The sequence below is a fragment of the Orcinus orca genome, chromosome 14 (assembly GCF_937001465.1).
Source record: "Orcinus orca chromosome 14, mOrcOrc1.1, whole genome shotgun sequence".
NCBI classification, from domain to species: domain Eukaryota; kingdom Metazoa; phylum Chordata; class Mammalia; order Artiodactyla; family Delphinidae; genus Orcinus; species Orcinus orca.
In genome coordinates, this window is record NC_064572.1 from 80,317,311 (window position 1) to 80,334,370 (window position 17,060).

Genomic DNA, 17,060 nt, shown 5'->3' on the forward strand with positions numbered 1-17,060 from the left:
TGGCTGCTGCAGGATAAAAAGACTATTTTCCATTTAACTTCAAGAGTTTGCTGAGCCTATGTTACAGGCGATAAGGGCTGGGTACAATGGAACTCTCCACAGTCCGGGAAGTAAAGATAAAGGCAATGTCTCAGCTGCTTGCCCAGATTCTTCCATGAAACACCAAAAGCCCAGTCATCTGACATAGAAAGTTCAAAGTCCCTTTTACATATTCCACATCTACTCTTTTGTTTGAATTTTTCATCATTTGATGTATGCCAAGCTTATTTCCACCACAGGCCCCTCCCCTAGAATCCCTCCCTTTTCTCTGCTCACCTAAGCTCCCTCCCTCCTCCCAGCCTCCCTCAATGCTCTTAAAATGAAGAGACCTAGTTGGAGTCCCAGCCCCGGCCTTGACCAGCATGTATGTGCCTTTGGGTGAATTGCATTTACCCTCTGAGGCTCATCTGTAAAATGGGCCGTCAGCTTTGACCTTGCAGGAAATTATGAGGCCAGGGTTGACAAGGCAGGGCACAGTGCTCCAAAGACTCTAGCATGACAGGAATCAGGCTACGTAAATCTCCTCCTGAAAGCCCACAAACCTCTGGACCACTCACTGGACAATTAGCCACCACGTCTTGTGTTTCGTTCCTTTTGCGGGGAAGACATTTGGTATTTAGTTTCTCTGTGTTATGAGGTCTCATGAGTAAGGAAAAGTTATCAGAACCCAGAAATATTCATGAACAAACTGACAAATGGACTATTTATAAAATTAGAAAAATATATCATTGCATTACCATGTATCGAGAATGCTAAAATTATGATTAAATTAGAACAGCTCAGACTAGAGCCATCATCACTGATAGGTAAAGAAATGGTAGAATAGGACCAGTTAACAAATGATGAAAAAAAATCATCTGCAGTGACGACAAAATGGGAGATATAAATAGCCAGGATGAAGAAGATTCCTGGAGGAAAGAGAAACGGCCTCTTATATTTTTGCCAAAATGAGCTTCTTTGTGATCTAGTGCTATGAAAGTCATCCATGGAGGGCAAGACAGTTTTGTCAGAAAAAATTATGCCTCGGATGCCCCAAGATTTGATTCATTCTTTATTCATACTGAGAAGTCAGCGCAGTGCTGCACAATAACCTAGATTCTGCTTACTCTAAGTAAACCTACTTTCATGCTTCTTAACTTCTTTATTTCCCATTATGTAATGTGACAATTTTGGTCTTGGTTTTAAGTGGTTTTACTTTTTCTAGAACCAACTATCCTCAGATAAGGAGGATCTGTACACACCCGCCTCAACTGCATGGAGTGCCCATCTAGACAGGAGCCCTGATACAGCTGTTACTGAAGTCCACCAAAAAAGAGGGAATAATCCACTGTGATTCGATTACAGAAAACCCCATGGTTGTACCAGGTCAGCTAATAATCATTTCTGATAATCTTTAGAAAATACAATATTACCATTGGAAAGTAAAATTTAAAAAATTTTTTTCAAATCGTTCACTCATCGCAAAGAGAAAATAAATGATTGCAATCAGAAAGGAATCACGGTCAGAAACAGCATCATGGGCTGGGGCTTTCTATGGAAGGAGCACCTCATGAACTTGGGGGCTTCCCTGGAAAGTCTCCCTTTGAGACTTAGGGTGTCCCACAGTGTGACTTAGCATCCCTGCTTCTGGAACCCAGCCCTCGGGACACACGGGGTAATGAGAAGCTAACGTCAGCAGCTCCAAAGATGTACAGAACATGTCAGACAGGAGAAGACAAATCCCATGTGTAAGGTGCAACATACTGCGAGGCTAGACCTGGACCGAGAGCACTAAAAGTGTCGGGAAGAGAACGAAGCTGATTTTCGGCCTTGGAGCTTTTCAGGATGGTGTCAAACTTCTCCTCGAGCTCATCATTTTGAGGTGCTATGAGTCCACTGCACATAACGAATAACGCCTCCTATCAGGCCTGTCACCGGGCCTCCCCACTCCCTCCATCACAGCCAGGAGCGAGCGCCCTTTTACTAATCCTTCTTCCGCCACTTGCGACATAGGAACCGAGATGCCGCCAAGGGATGCCGCATCTATGCGGAGGCGGGAGGGTGAGCGGCAGAGTTGCGGGGCCCACGCGGCTGTGGGTTGGAGCAGGAATTAATCTCAACGTTGTTAACCTTCCAAGGGGCAGCGCCAATCTGCCACCAGGGGGGTGTGTCCCAACACTCCACACCCCTGCCCCCCTCTTTGCTGACTGACGGCCACGGGTGGGGAGGGTGGGCAGCAATCAGAGGGGGGCCTTTGGAAACAGTCAAGCCTGGCTGCCGGCTTTGGAACCGCCATCCTTTTCCACTTGCTCATCGCCCCTGCCCCTACCATTGTCTTTCCAGTGAAATCCATATCCATTTTCAAGATCCCTTCACAAATGATGATTTAAGAGTAAAGGACTCAGAATAGCGTGAAGGGATAATATATGCTTTAATTAAAAAACGAGTCACTGTCTCTTGAAGGTTTTGTCTTTTTCTACCAGCTGCCGCGGTGTTCACTTTAAATTCATATAAATTTAAGCTCCAACTTAAGATTGTAAACCTTGGGCTTCCCTGGTGGCGCAGTGGTTGAGAGTCCGCCTGCCGATGCAGGAGACACGGGTTCGTGCCCCGGTCTGGGAGAATCCCGTATGTCGCGGAGCGGCTGGGCCCCGTGAGCCATGGGCGCTGAGCCTGCGCGTCCGGAGCCTGTGCTCTGCAATAGGAGAGGCCGCAGCAGTGAGAGGCCCGCGTACCGAAAAAAAAAAAGATTGTAAACCTCTAAAAGAAAACAAAATGGGAAGCCAAATATTCCTTTTTCTTGGATACAGAATCCTTTGGAATCCATTCTTATATAGTCAGTGCTAGAAGGGAGGCGAGAGATGATTGAATTCAATCCATTTCCATAAGGAGTCTGATGTCTAGAGACAGGCATCACCTGCCCAAATTTATCTACAAAGCTGGCTTCCAGACAAGGAAATACACATTTGTTCAATTTTTATGGAATGGACTCTGCCAAAAATATGTCCTGTGAAGGTGAAGAGGGCAATATCTGTGCCCTTGAGGTGTCGGCAACCTGCCTGTGAGGGTGACACCTGTAGTCAGGCCAGATGGGGGGATGTGATCATGTTCTCGGGATACTTAAGGATGATGCCTCGTGGAGGGGAAGCAGGGATACTCAGGAGGAGTGATGTAGAAAACACACTCCAGGTTGGGAGAGAGGCTGTTCAAAGCCCAAGCAGTGAGCCGAGCGTGCGGTGCAACTTCGAGGAGCTGAGGGTGAGGATGGAAGGGTGTGAACACAGAGGGGCAGACGGAGCGGCCAGCCACGAGGCTGGAAGGGGGAGCAGGGGCCGTGGAGGGGCCGCAGGGCTGGCCAGCAAAGGTGGCTGAGCCCAGGGAGCAGTTGAAGCAGAGAGGGGCCAGATGGATGACCGCTGTAGAAGGCAACTCTGGAAGCTCATGGAGAAAGGATTCGATGGGGACCAGGAAACCCCTGTGGAGGCCATCCCAGCAATCCAGGCCAGGAATGAGGACCCGAAACAAGGTGGCTTCAGGAGGAGGCCGTGAGAGAAGAGAGAGCAGATAGACAGAGGATTAGCACAGCTACTGATAACCAGGTTACGATGTGGCGTCCAGAGAAGGGAGGCGTCGAGGACCTGGCCCAGGTTTCCAGCTTGGGCTGCTGGGGACTGGCAGTCAGTTCACTGGGAAAGGAATTGATGAGAAGGTTAAGGTTCAAAAGGAGAAATGAGCTCTGCTTGGGCCAGAGGCTGGTAACCTATGAGATTTGAAGTGGCAGCGGGACATCCAGATGGAGGTATCAAGAAGCAATTGATTAAAGGGACCTGAAACTCAGGAGAGGGAGAGGGAGAGAGGGAGAGAGAGAGAGAGAGAGAGAGAGAGAGAGAGAGATGCCCTGGATATTGGGAGTCACTCAAATATGGACAACATATGGGACGGGAGGAAAGAAGGCAGGAAACGATGATGAAATGGAAGAGAATATCAAGGATGGAAGACCAATATTTAAGGAAAGAAGACACACAAAAGGGACGTGAGAGAATGGTGGAGATGGAGGGTAAAGGGGCCAAAGATTTTTGTAAGATAAAAGAACAGGAACTGTGAGAACAGGAGTGTGAAATCTAGATGGTCAATGGTGTGGTCAGAAGATAGGATAAATGAGTTTAAGACAGCAAGGTTCCAAGGGATGGTGAGAGGAACTTTAGCCCTGTACTCTCCATCTCCATGCCCCCCGCCCCCGGCAAATCAACAATCAATAGAGATGAAAATTAGTACTTTTTCAAAGTATACAAACTATACTTCTGGTGAAACAAAATTTATATATGCATTTGCTACATGAATGTTGTCTTAAAATAAATCCCTCAGTTACACCTTCCAACGAGATAGCCGCCCCTAAGGCTCCGCCACATGTAAAGTGTGGGGCTTCTCCCGAGCTGAGAGCTTCCATGGGAGCTGAGGGTGAGGTCGTGCTGCAACGTCAGAAGGGGTCTTGATGGTCCAGCCTCTCCCTCGGGAAGGTAAAAATCACAATGTCTGTCCCATTTTGCCATGTCCTTCAAGAGCCTGGCATAGAGGACACGACAGTATGTTTTGTGAATGAATAAATGTATGAGTGAATGAATTATGGCTAATATATTCACACACATAATAATCCCTAAGCTCAAGGAGAGACGGCAAGTAAAGCTTGTAAGCCTCCGACTCCAGCTGGTGAGATGTCCTTCCCAGGTGGGCCAGGAACACCCTGAGTTCTGAGGTGTCTCTTTGCCTCCGTCTCCTCTGCCTCAGCTCTCCTCCAAAGCTCAGTTCCTCCCAGTCTGATTTTCCCACTGGGCCCCGGTGAGTGAAATCCCAAGTGAGCAGTCCCAACCTCCATCCTCCGACTCATTTGAGTTCAGCTTTCTGCATTTGGCACTGCTGACCACAAGTGACTTTCAAAACTCTCTTCACTCTGTTTCAAGGACATGTCGCTCCCCTAACCCTTACGTTGCCTCTACCTATCCTGATTCCCAGCCTGGAAGTCCACGGGCCCCGCCCTTGCTCTTCTCATATAGAGCTCTCATCTGCCCGATAGGTGCCCCTCACCTGTGTTTGAAGCTGCCACCCTCTACAGAAGCTCCTGCAGCTTAAGAAAATTCCCCAGGCTCTAGTTCCACCCTTTTCCTTTTGAGTCTTCTTGTCTCTGGTTTTTGTCCCATTAGCCTTGGGTGGCTTAGACAGGAAACTTCAAACTCCTTACCTTGCTTACAAGGCCCTTCACATTCTGATATCATCACCTCCCATCATAACCCCTGGCCATTTTCCTTATTTCCCTTAAATCTGCTCTACCTTCCAGCTCCTCCGCATTTCTCTATTCTCTGAATTTGCCTTGTCTTCTCACAGGGTCACCATATTGCACATAGACTACAATATGAATGTCCCCCTCACCAGCAAACACAGACCCAGAGCTGTGCAGTGCACAACCTGTACAACCATGCATAGCAGTCCTGCCCTTTATCAGTGTCTTGCCCTTGTACATTCTTTCCTTTGCCTGGAATGTCTTCAGTTCTCCTCTTTGTCTCCTCTGTAAAACCATTTTCTCAACCCCCCTAAGTAAAGTTACTCGCTTCTCTTCCCAGATTCCCTCAGCAGCCTGAACGACCCCAATCACTGCACATTCTACTCTGATGACCTGCTTACTTGTCTTTCCTACCTATTAGTCTGGAAGTAGAGACATGTCCCATTCACTTCTTAAAATCCCAAGTGCCTAGCACAATACCTGGCACATAAACAGTGCTCATGAAATGCCTGAAGAATGAAGGAACCATTTCTCTGAGTATGATTTATAACAAGCCTGGGCAAATGCTCCCACATCATCTTATCCAGAGAACGATCATTCCTAATGAAGTATTTTTGTATAAATAAAAGGTCCTTAAGGCAAACTCCATTACCTGCAAATTTCAGAAGATTCTAGGACTTGCTCACACACTCATTTATTTATTCAACAAATATTTAGTGAACATCTACCATGTCCTGGAGCTATGCTAGAGCTGGGCATACAGCAGAGAACACAGCAAAGCCCGGCCCTGTTGAGCTTGCCTTCGGGCAAAGGAGAATGGGGAAGGGTCAGACAATAAACCAATAAACCCAAAGTCTTGTATGTAATACGGTAACGGGTACTAAGGAGAAAAATTAGGCCATGCAGGCCTATGGGAGAGTGCTCAGGTGGGAGGGAGGGAGTTTGCTATTTTATTTTATCTTTTTATTTTTTTGTTTTTTTGGCCACCCTGCACTGCATGCAGGATCCTAATTCCCCAACTGGGGATCGAACCCACACCCCCTGCAGCGGAAGCGCACAGTCTTAACCACTGGACCGCCAGGGAAGTCCCAGGGAATTTGCTATTTTAGATACCATGGTCAGGGAAGGCCTCAGAGATAGGATCAGGCATATGTGGAATGAAATTCATTATTTCAAAAATATTTTGGAGCACAGTATCTGTGCTTAGCGTTGCAAGTACTTTCTCTGCTCCCATGCAGTAGCTTTTATTTCAGCGGTTCTGCCACATCCTCGGGTGCCTACAGGCGGCCATTGGTGCTGTGTCTGGCTGCACCTGGGGACTCTGAGGACGGAGGATGGAGGGCACTCCGGGAAGGACCCACCTATGGCAGCCCCAGCTCCAGGTCTCCTGCTTTCTCACTTGGAGGAGGACAGGGCACTTAGGCCCTACTCTGTGCCATGCTTTGAAACATTTTACTGGGGGCGTGGACACTGGGGAAGAGTCAGCTGTCCTCTTAGGTGCTCTAACGATGTTTCCTCATTTGTAACATGGAGATGTTAACACCAGTCCTGCCTTCCAACCCTGTAGCTGCCCGGTGAGCAGCTCAATGGTTTGAGCAAGCTAATGCTATATTTGGATTCAACCTGAAGTCTAGGCTTAACTTATCGATTTGGATAAAGGGCATTTTCAAGGTGTAAAGACTTGCTTAATATCAAGCTAAATACTGGTGAGTTCTAAAAAAATATTTTCAGAATTCCAACTTTCCTGAATCCGATAAAACTCTAATAGAGGCAGTAATTTGGGCAAATAGGAGGCTGGCTTCCTCCCCTAAATGAGTCTGGTGCTAAGCACTAGGGAATGATGCAAATGTGCTGAGTGGCTAATAATTAAAGGATTTAATTAAGCATCATCTGGGAACATGTCTAGTTAGCTCTGTGTGTGCACTGGCAGCTCCCAGCAACCCAGGTGGTTACAGGGGGGAAGTAGCATTGTTGAAGGCAAAGGAACTAGTTATCTGGGGAAGATTTTCTAGTCCAAGGGCAAAAAGAAATACATGTTAACGTTTGATAATACACGTTCGGGGCAAGAGTTTCAATGAAGATGGTGAAGGCAGAGATTTTTTTTTTTTTTTTTTTTTGCGGTACGCGGGCCTCTCCCTGCCGTGGCCTTTCCCGCTGCGGAGCACAGGCTCCGGACGCGCAGGCTCAGCGGCCATGGCTCACGGGTCCAGCCGCTCCGCGGCATGTGGGATCTTCCCGGACCGGGGCACGAACCCGTGTCCCCTGCATCGGCAGGTGGACTCTCAACCACTGCGCCACCAGGGAAGCCCTAGGCAGAGATTTTTAATTGCTTAACATTCAGTTATTTGTTGTTATGAACCCATCTAGCATCTCTTTTGGCAAATGGACAAGAATAGCCAGCCCCCTGTTCATCTCTATTTCTGGACCTGACCACATTGTAGGTGCTCAGCAAATGCTCAGGACCGAAGTAGGAAAGGAGTAAATAAACACTAAAAAGCATCTCCAAAAGCAATCAAATTATCACCCAATGTTAAGTCAAAAAAAAAAACCCACAAAAAAACGCCCACATAGGATACAAAAATCTATACATAGTCTGATCCAACTACGTAAACAAATACATTGAAAAAGAGTCAAAGGAAATGTTAGTCATTATTTCTGGTGGATGAGATCATGGGTGTTTTCTTTCCTGCTTCTTGATTTTCTATACTTTTAAACTGTTTATATATGTACATGTATATCGATACATGCATATATATGAATTATATATAATATTTTATATATATTATATTACAAATAATTACAAATAATATTTTATATACACACTTCTCTTAAAACACATAAAAATAGAGTTGATGTTCATCAAAGAAAAAGAAAAAGCTGCTATTTTTGATGAGGCACCAGACTCACAGATGGACGAAAACTTAGGAATTATCCATTAATTTCATTCATTCATTCATTCAGTCAGTCAGTCAGTCAATAACAAGTAATTGCACACCTGCACCTACTATGCCTGGCACTGTGCTAAGTGTGACCCCCGAACTTACTCTCTGCCATACTCTTGAAGACTTCTGCATTCATCTGTTAACTCACGTAACCATCCCTATGTGGTAGGTACTGTCATTGTTCTAATTTGCAAATGAAGAATGGGCTCCAAGTCACAAGGGATTAAGCAGAATCCCAACCAAGGCATCTAACCTCACAGCTGGAGCTCTTAACTGCTTGGCCGAGTCTCCTGGTGGCCGGTCAGGCTGAGCCCTCCAGCTGTGACCATCCCCAGGCTTCTATACTGTCTTCCTCCACCTTCCACTCACTGGCTTTGTTCTGCCCTTGAAACTACACAGAATAAGGGAATCCATCACCCACTGAATGACCACATGGCCTCTGCAAGTCCTCTGTGTTCCAAACTAAAACCTCCTGGGTCTTTTGACTGTCAGAGTTTCCTGTGACCCAGTGTACCACTATTCTTCTCCAGGTTGCCCCAATTTATCATTGTCCTTAGCATCCGGCTCTGTAGCTGAGCCCCTCATTGTGGTTTGACCGTGCAGTTGACCGTTCCCTGTGATGCTCTGTGTGGTGTGACCAGCACAGAGTGTCACCTCTCTTGAGCCAGACATTGGACCTTTATGACCACAGCTCAAAAGCATGCTCATTTTGGCTTTTCTACATAGATGTTTTTCTCCCTTTAACATTGAACTTGCATTCCTTAGTACCTAGCATACATGAAGTCCTGTATGATAACAAATGCTAAACTAGAGAAACAAGTAATTCTCAAAGCCTGTATTCTAAAAATTCATTAGTAGACTAATTATTTAAAATCAAAACTTTAATAAAAACATTATAGTACATAAAGATTATATTCATAGATCAAATCACCAAACCTACTGTAGCCATCCCATAATTGAAATACATTTTGTTTGAAATAATGTATAAAACATTAGGAAGGACCCATATTTTGAGCATAGTTTTTAAAAAGCCCAGAGGTTGGGGGTGAGGAAGTAGGCAAGATGGGTGAAGGGTATTAAAAGGTACAAACTTCCAGTTATAAACTATATGTCATGGGGGTATACTATATGGCATGGTAACTATCGTTAATAATACTTTATCGCGTATTTGAAATTTCCTAACAGAGTAGATCTTAAAAGTTCTTGTCACAAGAAAAAAGTTTTGTAATGCTGTATGGTGACAGATGTTAACTAGACTTATTTTGGTGATTGTTTTCCAATAACTACAAATATTGAATCATTACGTTATATACCCGAAACTAACTTAATGTTAGATGTCAATGATAACTCAATTTAAAAAAAAAAAAAAAGCCATTTGAGCTGCTGTGACCTGTAGAAGGATGCATGGATAATGGAAGGACAAAAATACCAAATATCTACTACTGGGAAGAAAGGAACTTACCTTTACTGAGGGCCTAATTATGTGACCAACACTAGGTGCTCTACAAGGCATTTGTCATCCTCCCAGAAGAAAAGATGGGTAACCACTTAGTGAATCAGCCCACAGCTAAGAGATAAGCAAAACCTAAGGCAAGTAGATGAGGACTCCTGATGATAGGATTAAGAAGGAAGAGCAGCAAGGAGAATTCTCGGGGATGATCGTGGCACTGGAGGCAGAAAAATAACATTGAAAGGAACGTTCCTAGATGTGCTGTCTGTAAGTCAGGTTTACCTGAAATAATAACACTAAGAAGAATAATGGTACAAAAACCCAACTGAGAACCACCTGGAATGAATGGTCTTTTGTCAGCATATCACCCTCCACACCCTGCAAGGATCAGGCAACTACAGCTCCCAGAATCTCTCCCCTGTACAGTTCCATGTCAAGTTTGCCAATGAGCCCTGCATGGTGGGCCAGGAGCAGAGGTCATTCTTCTCTAGAGATCAGCTCAGCAGACACATGAGCAGATGCGAGATACGTGGCTGCTTCTCAGCCAGTATTGTAAATCACCCATTGTGCTACTGCAGACTAAGCCAGTTGGTAAGAGTTTCTTCAGAAATTTCTGAGAACTCCAGTAGTTTCCTTAGAAGCTTTTGAGAAGCCTGAGGTCTCAGTGTCTACTTCCCCAACCATCTGGCTGCAACTTCCCTGATTTTCTGCAGTAACTTTTCAGACCTTGGCAGTAGTAGCTCTTCCAATACTCAAATAAGCCCTCATTCTTAGATTAAAGCCCTTCATTCCTGGAATACTTGATTGGCTCCATTTTCCTGAAAAACCCCATACTGGGAGAGAACCCTACCATAAAAAGGATTCTGCCCTGAGGTCAGGATCTGAAGTCTGTGAATGTCCAGCAACTGTGCTTGGTAGCCTTGGCTAAGTTTTAAGCTCTACAAATATACTATTTTCCCCACCTCTTCCATAACCATCCCATTGAAAATGGAGCAATCAATAAATGACTGAATTTGAAAGTTATGTCAAGCGCAACGTCTGACCAGCTTTGTCAATGTTAAGTTGTTATTATTATGATGATGAACAGAGTCCCCAAAGAATATCAATCATGGCGTGTGCTCATTAATTTTTCCTGGAGGCTTTTGGAGGGATTCACAGAGGGTGCCTGGGGTGAGCAGAACCTTACGGAATAGCTGAAGTTTCTTCAAGGGAGGGGAGGCTTCTGGCCAGATGGGATGAACTGCCTGGGAGATGGGGTCAAGGACAGGCTTGACCCGCACAGGCTGGCTGAGCAGACAAAGGCCTTGAGCAGAGTTTTCATTGGTGGAGGATTTTAAGGTTTCTGCAACTCCCACCCCAGGCTGCCCCTATTTCGAGTCAGTGCACCTCCAGGGAGCATCGGTAGGTCCGGCCTGCCCATCAACCTCTGCCACGATCACTACGTTCAGAAGCAAACCTCCATTATTCATTCAGTGTCTTCGGAACAAGCAAGGTGAATCACCCTTTCACGTTATACACACATTTCGGAGGGTCACGTGTAAATCACACCAGGATTGGGAGCAGGCCTAGCCTCCCCTTTACAATCAGCTCTAAGACAAAACTTAATCTGACGGAAGTGCTGTGGGAAGGAGACAAACTTCACTGTTTTCCCTGAGGTTCATTAACCATGAATTCGGAGCAGAGGAGTGGCAGTCCGAGAAGCCACACGCAACACTTAGCTTGCTGTTCCCGCCTCTCGTCTGCTCCTTTCGCCTCTGGCTGGAATACGTCACCATCCAAACAAACCCGTTGATGGTTCCCCCTTTCCCCTCCAATCATCTGTCTCCTCCGGGAAGTCTCCCTGGGCCCCCGGCTTCTGTGCTCGCATAACTGCCTGGGCCTGTGTCCATCCTTGCACTTAGATATTGTGCTCTGACTTCCTGCCTTTAGACTGTGAGCTCCTGGAAGAAAGTGTCTGTGTCATGGTCACTTTTGAGCCACTAGCACCTCACACAAGTGGGCCTGGCTCATATGCACCCTGCATAGTAGCTCCTAGAATAAATGAAGCGCCATGTTCAGTAATGCACTGGGGAGGGAGTAGGGGAGGGAAGTGACTGCAGGTGAGGACGTCATTTTCAGAGATTTTTAGATGGGGCTTCCCAATCCTGGGCTATGAAAGGGAATAACATACAAGCTAAAGTGATGAAATGAGCATCACTATACAGAGTGAAAAAGCAAAGACGTGCTTCGCAAAAGCTGGAATGACAGCAACCGCTGCGCTTTGAACAGTCTTTGTTATGAACTTTCAGTTCTGACTTCCTTGCCGGGCACAGCAATAAGGCCGAGTCCTGTGCCCAGAACACCTGTGAGTGTTGCATCCCCCTAGCATGTCTCTCTAAAATCATGCAGCTTTTCTGCAAGCCTTCCACTCCAAGAGGGGAGATGAAAATGTTTGTGTGCTCGCCCATAAAATGTTGTGTGGTGAATGCCTCTAACGAAATTCCACACATGGGTCTGAAGACTTGCACTTGAATGGTTTTCATTTTAAGACTTACTTCACCAATATTGCCTACCTTGGAAGTAAACTATTGAGAAAACTTGAAATTCACGTTTAAAATTCAAGTCCCTCCTGGGTTGATATTTATCCCTACCCAGATAAAGGTGCCCTAGAACATACTCCCACAAACAGGAGCGTACAAGCAGAGGGCGTGGCATTGGAGATTTTCTAGTTTAGGGTTCTCGTTCCACGGATGAAGAAACTCAGGTCTAGAAATTCCTTGATCTGCCAAAGGCCCACAGATGGCAAGAGGTGGCTGGCACTGGGGATGGTCTTGAGAGTCAAACCCTGCCGTAGATTGAATTGTCTCCTCCAAGAAGACATCATCAAGTTCTAACCCCAGTAGTACCTGGGAATGTGACCTTATCTGGAAATAGGGTCTTTGCAGATGGTCATACTGCAGCAGGATGGGATTTGATCCAGTGACTGGTGTCCTTATAAGGAGTTGGACACAGAGGCACACAAAGAAATCACTATGTGAAGAGGGAGTCAGAGATTGGAGTTATGTCCCCCACAAGCCAAGGAACACCAAGGATTTCTGGCAGCCGCTGGAAGGGAGGCATGGAACAGATCCTCCCTCTGTTCAGAGCCCCCCAAAAGGAATCATCTCTGCCAACACCTTGATTGTGGACTTCTAGTCTCCTGAACTGTGGGTGAGTAAATTTCTGTTGTGTTAGCCATCCAACTAGCGATGCTTTGCTATGGGAGCTGTAGGAAACCAGTGCAAACACAGAAGACATTTTTTGCCTTCATGAGTTTCCAGAACTAGAACCTAAGGGTAGAAAACCTTCTTCGAACCCAGGGGTCTTTCTACCACATCAAGAAGAAGGAGAAAAATGTGATCACTTTGAACTCCGCTCTGATGAACACACATATCTAAAACAAGGAAATGTCCCTCCTTCAGGTGCAAGCTTGAGGGGCTAAGTGAAGCCGGATCAGTGCTAAGGATTCGAGTGTTGCCGTCAAGGGCTGCAGACTCTAGAAGCCAAGACACCGTGGTCGTCCCTGCAAAGAGCTCAGAAAGATATATGCCTGCCCAATTTCCCAACCCAAATGATAAGTAGTCCCGGCGGATGCCCTAATTCTATGAATTTCCAGTGTTACTTTGGGGCCACGTGACTTGCTACACACTCTTGGAATTGGTGAGAAATACAGAGTGTTCCAAGAATATCAGCGTCCAGGCTGCCAAGATGCTTCTCAATGGAGCTTGAGATCACTGAGGTTTGAGACAATGGTCCTCCCCTAATCAGACCATCACTGCCACCCAAGCAGTTCCAACACCCAGGACTAGAGGAGGCTGGGAGGGGCATCAGACCAATCTTCTCCATCCTCGCTCGGGGTTTCCCTGGATGTGAGGAGTCAGAGAGAAACCCTCGGTGGTGTTTCACGCTTCCCAACGTTTTGGTCCAAGTTCATCTTTTATCTCACAACTGTTCCGGATGATCCAACATGTGTAAGGGTTTGTTCAGGCTGTTCGGGGTTCTTCTGTGAAACTGTCAAAACAATGACCTCATTTGGAGCCCTCTGCTAGCAGGCAGGATTGGCACGGACTTGTGTCGCTGGAGCAATCAATTCAAGATGGCCACTCCGCACACGAGGCTTGCTAAGCGATATGGAAGCAGATAACGGATTACTCCATCCCTTCCTCAAGTTACCAAACATGTGAGCGTTAAGGCAGCCTCCACCAAAGGCTGCCTGCCAGGCATGGCAAAGGGAAGTCATCACCCGATGACCCAGAAACTCAAACCCTTACACTGCCTGGAGTGGGGACGCTTCCCCCACCGGGCCCCCAACTTGTGAAGCAAAAGGAACACGACTGAATCAGAGGAAACTGTTGTCTTTGGAGCAGTAAGCATGCGGGTACCATGGACGTGTGCACGTCAACACCACGGATGACCTAGATCTGATGCCCGGGTGGCTGAACCAGGGCTCCCCCCATAACGGCAGAGTCCGTGGGAAAGAATCACTCTGGGCATAATTCAGATTCAGTCTGGGATTATCTGAAGAGAATGAACTGGGACATTCTACAAAGGCACGGAGCCCGTAGGTATTCTGGAACTGTGACCGGGGTGCTGAGCCTAGCGTTTTTCACGGCCCCTGCAGTCAGAGAGCAGGTGTGTTTTTACGTGCTCATGGAAAGAAGATGCCTCAGTTTTTATTGCACATCCCCCCTCCATTTCTCTGGCAAAGAAACTTAAGAAATATGCAGGAAATTATTTTTGACCCAATTTGTTGTTATTGCCAATGGACTTCCTGAAGTGGCTCATTGGGCAAATTCAGCAGAATGTTCCAGCCTCAGAGCACTGCTGCACACTCCAGCTCTGCTGAGAGGTGACACTTTCCTCACATTTCCTATTGTTTATGATACCATAACAGTGACCCGTGTAGGGGATCGGGGTGGGGTGAGACTCTTCTCACACATGAAACCCAGCAAGTAGACATCCCTCACGAATCCGAGCGCTTCCAGACTGCTTGGGCAGGTGTTAAGTTTGCTGTGCGCCCGTGATTGTAGCCAAACGAGGTATAATTACCTGAAACTTGGGTCAAGTGGGGAGTGGTAATTTGCAAGAAGGTCGCTATGGCATTATCAACACAGAGTAAAATAAATGCAGGGTAGCATCTAAATACATAGGATGCAATAAGGAAAAAGTTGGAAGGGCTGAGAGGGACCCACAGGAGACAGCAAGGGAGGGGAGATAATAAGATTGCTACCTGTCTAGAGGCATCACTCTTAAATTGGCCAGTGTCACACTGAGAGCAAGGGCTCAGATACCTTTACTAAGGGGGTGACTTTTGAGTAATCTTTCTTCAGCATGGACCAGGTCCCCACCTGCAACCAAAGCTAATAATAATAATAATAATAATAGTAATAATGTATTCGGCAGGGTGGGAGGGGATTGTAAAAGAATAATTAACAAATTTACTTCCCAGCATCTACCCATGCCACACCCGCTAGAAGAGGTGTAGAGAAGACCCTATCCACAACACCAAGAAATGTTCATTCCTAAAGACAGGCCACTGATTGAACCCAGTAAAACATAACTGACTAATTGACTGGGGTGTCCATCTACCCACAAATCTCTTCGATCTTTCAAAAGTCTAAACTGAACTCCATATTTGTAGACACATCTGACGTTTTGTAAAGGATGTTTTCATTAATACCCACCCAAGAATAATGCCAGAAAAGATAAACTGCTTCCTGCCAGACACAGTCACGTACACAACTTTTAGAGCTTCTTCCTTGGCTTTCACTACATCAGAAGTCAGAAGTGGCTGTTCTCTGGGCTGATGTCATTAACTCAGCATCATAACATAAAATACCAAATACTTTATGATATTTTACAAACTATCAAAAATAGCTCTTTTTACATCCAGAAACCCTCTTTAGGTTTGTGGCATGTGGACCTTTACAACTTACTTTTAAAAATTACATTTTACTCATGCTTTTGTTTAGTACATCTTATAGTATAGCCCAAAGCACTAAAGCAATGATATGCCCCAGTAATTAACTATTACACACTAAAAGTAGTGGTTTAAAACAGTCACAGATACAAATTTTAGTGCATTTAGCTGAATCACAAATACATATTGAAGGTCTAAATCATCTTATTATCTTGTATGATAATTGTTGATGTTCACCATTTAAGTGAATATGTCTTACGTTTAAACATCCATAATAATAGTTATTATTAGCTGTGACTGGTTTTAAAATCCATCCAAAGTAATTTCAGGCAAGGTAATGAATGCAAATGTTTCTCTCTTCTACAGGACTTAAAGCAAGATGGAACTCTGGTCGTGTTTTTTTTCTTTCGGTGAAATGTGGAAACAGGGTCACACCGATCAGTGCCCTGGTTCAGCTTCTAATCCACTTAGGGACTGGGGCAGGGCTTTCCAAGGACACGGTTCAAGTCTGAGGAGACAGTGCATCCACCCTCTTTATCAGAGCCAGGTGTCAGGAGAATCTCGCTGGCTGCGTGTGGTTCCAGGCTGACAATGGGCCATTCTACTGGAGATTCTTACCTCTCAGGGCACTGGAACTCCCAAATGTGAGGTAAGGACCCACTGAACTCAGGTGAGGAGAAACAGGGAGTCTACTTGACATGCACTCTACCCTATGCCCACGCCCACCCCCGGGTCAAACTGCAACCTTCCATGAGGATTTATGGGTCCCTGGCATACAAACTGTGCTAGGGAATTTTTTTTTTTTTTTTAAGTAGAACACTGGAAAATGTGATGCAAATTTGCAATAAGTATTTTTGTGGTCAGAGAGGTCTCAATTCAGATTCGTGTGTCTGTCCCTCCAAGGCTGTCACCATCTAAAATCAATTCCTTCAGGACTTCCCTGGTGGTCCAGTGGTTAAGATTCTGTGCTTCCAATGCAGGGGATGCAGGTTTGATCCCTGGCCGGGGAACTAAAATCCCACATGCCATGTGGCGCAGTAATAATAATAATAATAATAATATAATAAAATAAATTCCTTCATCAGCTTATCACCTCAGGGAGGCCAGCGTGGAGGGACCAATTGCACCAGCTCTGGAGACAGAATTGAATGCTTAGTCTCCCACTAACTGGTACGCCAGGAAATTTCTTAACCTCCCCAGGTCTCAGTTTCCTCATCTGCAAAATAAGCTTGGATGAGGATCATGCAACCTGCCAAGCTACCTGTAGCCCCAGGGTTTTTGTCACTTGCGCTTGCTTCTGACTGAAGCTGCTTAAGCTGGTTTCCCCCATGGCTGGATTCTTCAGGCTTCAACTTAAGTATCCAGCCCTTGGAGAGATATTCTCTGCTCACCCTATCTCGATCACACATCCTGTATATTTCTTTCATTGTGATTGTC